Genomic DNA, 6,900 nt, shown 5'->3' with positions numbered 1-6,900 from the left:
GCGTCCTCTCGTAGTCTGGGAGCCCTGCAATCGATAGCCCTGCAGAGGGAGACCCCGCCCACCCACCACAGCCTGCCCACTTTGGGGCGATCGTGGAGCCCCCCCCTCTCTCCCCCCGACCAATCGCATCGCGGCTGGCCTGACACGTCATAGCATAGTTGTCCACATGGTTGTCCGGGCTGTCATTTTGCTGTTTGCCTGTTCTGTCAATTTGCATATTATACTTTTTATTATTATAGATACTTAAAAAAAATACACTTCTTTGTCTGACCAGTGTGGTTCAGTGGTTGAGCGTTCGATTACCGGTCAGGACACATGCCCGGGTTGCGGGTTTGATCCCCAGTGTGGGGCTTGCAGGAGGCAGCCTATCAGTGATTCTCTTTCATCACTGATGTTTCTCTCTCTCCTTCTTCCTTCCTCTCTGAAATCAATAAAAATACAATAAAATTTAAAAAATACACTTTTTTTTTTTTAACTTGGGAGAGATGATAATATGAAGTTTAAAAAAGAGTTTCAAGATGAGGAAAGGTATCATATTGAAGTGTGCTTGTTCATTAGCCTTTTTTACTTAAGTGTCCTTAAACTTTTGCTCTGACTATAGTAGCCAGTCTCTTTACCTAACAGGAGAGATTTTGAACTTAGGAACTGGGAGCCAACAATGAAAAAAGACATATCCATTTTTTTTTTTACATCTTTTTGTACATAAATAGGAAGATTGCCTGATTCCTGTGTACTTCAGGGATATTGGCCTTTGTGTGGGCGGATTCGCTCCATCTGTCTAAGGATAAAATTGCTACTGTCCTGGGAAGCTCCTGTCTACAGTTTGTAGTATTGGACTCATGAATCAGCTAGATCAGCAGCCTGTAGCCTCACCAGCAGATGTTGTCCCACCAGCAGATGCTGTCACAGTAGGAAAGATCACAGATGAAGTTAAAGCTAGCTTAAATAACAGAGAGATGGTGTCCATAAGCACAACCCATTAGTGAATAAAAGAGGAATAGCTTTTTCAATACAGATACAGTCAACCATAAACCCTGAACGAATCATTGAATGCTCTTCATTTCCTTGGAAACTGTATTCTATCGATAAGTAGAATACATTTCATTTCTCTGTGGAATACAAGCTATTAATTAGAGTAACGCTAACTCATATAACTCTGTGTTTGGCTGTGTGTACTGTTAGGGGTAGAGAAAATGTGGTATTTAATATTAAAGAGAAGACTCAAGTTAGAAGAAAAGAATTCTTCCTGGTAAAGTACATGTGAAGCTAAGAAAGGTTTATTTGAGGATGGTGGCTTGAAGTAATAACACAGTGGGAAAGACTTTAACTGGGAATTCTCACTTCATTAATTATCTTGAAAATCTTTTACTAAACTGGAGGATAGCAACCCAAACAAACAGACATCAGAAATGATCAATCTTGGTAAGCAGGTGTCAAAATTAATTGGCTGGTTCCATGGTAACTTAAGCTTTTTCCCCCCTACTGTAGGGATTTGACGAAGGAATAAAGTGTTCTTCAAATGCTTCTTTAGAATGGAAGATGGATGGTTGGGGGAGAAATGCAGAAGCAAATGTGATATCAAAAGTGGCACTTCAGTTCCCTTAGCATTGATTCCAGTCTTCTGTCTGTTTCCACTTGAAAAGAATAAAACACTCAGAATTATAAGCCATTCCTCACATAGGTAAAACAAAATGAACATTGATCTGCAGCTTCAGCAAACCTGGAAGATTTAGGACTGAGAATCAGAAAGGATGATGTCAATTTGAAATACAATAATCAAGGATATGATATATGCCAATTCAAATTGTATTTACTTGAGTAGCTTAGTATATTAGGCTAGAAAAGATTTTGCTATAAAATCCATTGGAATAAACAGCATTCTCTTTTAGAAGCTGGTTGTTTAGAATTATTTTTGTAGAGTAGTTGAGGTTTATATTTATATAAATTTATACTCTGTGTTCCAACTTATACATTTTCTTGCTAATGTGACTTAGGAACCTATGACTTCTGATTACTCTTAGGCAAACAAAATAACCTAAATTAATGCTCTGAGATTGGAAAATATCTCATTATATTGAGAATAATTTGCAAGTGTAACCTAATTAAAACATTAGTGAACATTTTCTTAAAGTCATCTATTTAATCTTATTGCATGTTCAATGTATATAGATACTTTTTTAATCTCATAGGTTAGTCAAATATGGATACTGAATTTCACACATTTATAATGAAAGTATTTATTTCTAGAGACAACAAAACAAAGATTTAATATTAGGAATGAAGTTGCTATTATAAGCAAAAAGAAGTAAGGTTAAAAGTTTTTGTTAAGCTACTTATATACAGACATGTACCTTGGAATCCTTTTTATTAATGGTATAGAAACTATCAGTAACTATAAAATTAAATAGAATATTTCCTGTTCCTAGGTCTCCTTTATTTCTAAATTATAATACATAATTTATATTCATGCATTTTTTTGATTATTAAAAAACATATAGTAGAATTTTTAAAAATGAGTTTTAGAGAGAGAGCAATGGAGAGGGAGAGAGAGAAAGAAACTTTGATGTGAGAGCAAAACAGCTTGAAACCTGGGCATGTGCCCTGATCAAGGAATTGAACCAGCAACCTTACTGTGCATGGGATGGTGCCCAACCAACTGAACCACATCAGCCTGGGCCACACAGTAGAAATTTTAAAATAATTTAAATTGTGATCCTAAATTGATAAAGTAAGTTACTTGTAGCTTGGTTTGGCTGCTGTAGCAGATTAGACTTAGCCTTCCTTTTTTTCTGCAGTGGTCTTTTAAGGTCCTTGTAAAGGGGCCCATTCCTTTTGGCCTCAGAGTAACATGCTGTTACTTCTTTCTGAAACCACTTTCCTATCTGGTCTTTTTTTTTGGCTGATTACTAAACATCCTGCAGTCTTGGCTGATTACTAAACATCCTGCAATCTTAGCTTATACTAATATCTATAGGAGGCTTTTCTGACTCCTCAAGCTATGTTACCCCGTGTTATGTACCTTTACAGCACTATTTTTCCTCTTTAGTACGTTCAAATGAATTATTTAATTGCAATTGTAATTTTTTCCTTTAAATTATTTATAAGAGCTATTTGAGGTATAATTGACATGCAATAAACTGTATAATTTAAAAAGTTTTGACATGTGCCTCTGAAACTGTCACCACTATCAAGATTATAAAAATGCCCATGACACCCAAAATCCTTTCTTTCCTGCTGTTTCTCACCATCCCCAGGCAACTACTAAGCCGCTTTCTGTCACTATACTAGATTTGTTGGCATTTTCTAGAATTTTATACAAGTGGAATCATGTATTATGTATTCCCTTTTGTCTGGCTTCTTCCACACAGAGTATTTATTTTGAGACTCATTAAAGGTGTGTCATAAGTTTATTCCTTTTAATTCTTGAGTAGTATCCAATGTATGGATACACCACAATTTGTTTATTATTCACCCGGTGATGGATCTTTCCAATTTTGGGCTATTCTGTAGAAAGCTGCTCATAGTAGAAGACTTTGTATGGACATATGCTTTCATTTCTCTTGGGTAAATACCTGAGTGGAATGGTTGGATCATATGGTGGATACATGTTTAACTTCTTAACAAACTGACAAACTATTTTCAAAGGTAATTGTCTCATTTACATTTCCACCAGCAATGTATGAATGTTCTGGTTAATTCACATCCTCACCAGCACTAGGTATGGTCAGTCTTTTAAATTTCTGTGGTTCCAATAAGTATGTTATGGTATCACATTGTGGTTTTAATTTCACTTCCCTAGTGACTATGTTGAGCATCTTGTCATGTGCTTACCTGCCACCTGTAGATCTTTGCTGAGGTATCTGTCTAAATCTTTTGCACATTTTTGGCATTTTTTCTTTTTACGAGTTCTTTATCTATTCTGGATACTTTCTTATCAGACACGTTGTTGGGAAATATTTTTTCCTAGTCTGGGGCTTGTCTTTTCATTCTTCTAACAGTGTTTTCAAAGAAAAGAAGTTTTGAATTTGTCGAATTCCAGCTTATCATTTTTTATGGATTGTGCTTTTGGTGTTAGAGCTAAGAAAGCTTTGCCTGAAGCAAATATTTTCTTTTTATAGAACTTTTGTAGTTTTAGATTTTACATTTAGATTTATAGTCCATTTTGAGTCAATTTCTGCATATGGTGAGAGGTATGGATCTCAATTCATTGTTTCTGCAAATAGATATTAAATTGTTTCAGGACCATTTGTTGAAAAGACTATTCTTTCTTTGCTAAAGTGGCTTTGTACCTTTGTTGAAATCAGTTCTTCATACTAGTATATTTGTGTGTCGATTTCTGGACTCCTCTGTTCCATTTATCTCTTTGTCTATTTGTATGTCAGGACAGTAAAATCTTGCCCTAGTTGGTTTGGCTCAGTGGAGAGAGCATTGGACTGTGCAAGAGGGTCCTGGATTTGATTCTAGTCAAGGGCACGTACCTCAGTTGCAGGCTTCCCCCAGTCTGTGCCCTGGTCGGGGCACATGCAGGAGGCAATCAATCGATGTGTTTCTCTCACATTGATATTTCTCTCTGTCTTTCCCTCTCTCTTCCACTTTCTCTAAAAATCAATGGAAAAATATCCTCAGGTGAGGATTAAAAAAAGAAAGACAATATCTTGGTGGTTATTGTAGCTTTATAAGTCTTGATTTCTTTTTCAGTTATTTTGGCTACTTAATTCCTTTGCATTCTCATATGAATTTCAAAGTCAGCTTGTTAATTTCTAGGAAAACATTGCTGGGATGTCATTTGGGATTGTGTTGAGTCCATGGATCAGTTTGAGGGATAGTTGACACCTTATCAATATTGAGTTTTCTGGCACATGGACATGGTATATCCAAGTTTTAGGGCTTCTTTAATTTTAGCAGTATTTTAAAATGTTCAGTGAACAGGTCTTACAACTTTTTTGTCAGATTTTCCCCTAAGTATTTCATATATTTTGATGCTGTTGTAAATGATATACATTTTTTTTTTTTAGTTTCAATGTCTGTTTGTTGCTGTTATATGGAAATACAACTGATTTTTGTATATTAATATTGCATCCTTCAGTCTTGTTGAACTCATTGTAGATTTTTGTAGATACCTTATGATTTTGAGATAGATAATTATGTTGTCTGTAAATTAAGAGACCCTTAAGCCTTTCTTTGTAATCTGGGTGCCTTTCATTTTTCTTGCCTTATTTCACTGTCTGGAACCTCCATTACAATGATGTATACAGCTGGTGAGAGTGGTCAACTGTGTCTTATTTCTGATATAAGGGGAAAATATTTAATCTCTAACCATAAAAAGTCAGTTATCTGTAAGTTTTTTATAAATCCTTTTGCCACATTGAGGAAGTTCCCTTCTCTTCCTAATTTGCTGGGAGTTTTATTAGAGACTAGAGGCCCGGTGCACGACATTCGTGCACTGAGGGGGCGGGGTGTCCCTCAGCCTGGCCTGCGCCCTCAGCCTGGCCTGTCCCTCTCGCAGTCTCCCTGTGGGAGTGGGCCTGTGCTGTCAGTCGGACATCCCCCGACGGATCCTTAGCGCTGTCGAGGAGGTGGGAGAGGCTCCTACTACTGCCGCTGCATTCGCCAGCTGTGAGCTTGGCTTAGGGCTTCTGGCTGAGCGGCGTTCCCCCTGTGGGAGTGCACTGACCACCAGCGGGCACTCCTGCATTGAGCATCTGCCCCTTGGTGGTCAGTGCATGTCATAGTGACCAGTCGTTCTGCCGTAGATCGTTTGCATGTTAGCCTTTTATTATATAGGATGGATATTGAATTTGTTAAACTTTTTGCATCTGTTAATATTATATCTTTTTTCTTTTTTAAGCGGCTTATTATGATGTATTATATTACTTAATTTTTGAATGTTATACCAACCTTAATTCCTGAGATGAATCCCAGATATTAGAAATACATGTTCATGAAGGAAATATCTTTGTCCAGTTTAGAGTCAGGGTAATGCTGGCCTTGTAGAATGAGCTGGTCCCTTCCTGTTCAGTTTTCTGGAAGAGTTTATATAGAATTGGCATTATCTCTTCATTACGTGTTTGGTAAAATTCACCAGTGAAGCCCTCAAGGCCTAGAATTTTCTTTAACTTTAAATTCAATTTGCTTAATATAAATTCAATTTTAAAAATATATATAACTACAAGTTCAGTTTATTTAATATTTATAGCATGGCATTTTCTTTGTGGGAAGGATTGCAACTATGTAATAGGTGTATGGATATTCATTTTATCTATTTTTTTTTTTTTTTAGTGAGTTTTGGGAGATTGTGTCTTACAGAGAATTTCTTTTTATCTAAGTTTTCAAACTTATGGGCATAAAATTTCCCATAATATTTCCTTATTATTCTTACAAAGTCTGTGGGGTCTTTAGTGATATTTCTTCTTCCATTTCTGATATTGATAGTTTATGTTTTCTTCTTTCTTGCTTAGTCTGGCAGGACATTTATTAATGTTATTGATTTTTTTCAAAGACTATGTGTTTGGTTTCATTGATTCCTGCTATTTTTTGTTGTTGAAGTTTTCAGTTTCATTGATTGCTGCTTCCTTTGGTTTTGATGTGCTTTTCTTAATCTAGTTTCTAAAGTTGAAAAGCTTAGGTAATTAATTTGAGGTGTTTCCTCCATTCTCTAGTTAGGAGGATAAAGGGAGCTGAGTATGCTGTCATTTGCTTAGTGCAGGGCATGAATGGTCCACCCCCTAGTCTGCAGCTGCTGCACCCCCAGTGATGAGGGTCAGGGTGCTTCCTTTTTGCTGATATTCCCTTAGTGCAAGCAGGAATGGTTGAAGGGACTTCACTTTCTTCTACAGCAGGGAAGGGGAGATACCTATCATTTTTTAGGTAAAACATAAGCATTTAGAAAATAAAAGCACG

This window comes from Myotis brandtii, unplaced genomic scaffold (assembly GCF_000412655.1).
Source record: "Myotis brandtii unplaced genomic scaffold, ASM41265v1 scaffold441, whole genome shotgun sequence".
In the NCBI taxonomy this organism is placed as follows: domain Eukaryota; kingdom Metazoa; phylum Chordata; class Mammalia; order Chiroptera; family Vespertilionidae; genus Myotis; species Myotis brandtii.
Note: the sequence above shows the minus strand (reverse complement) of the source record.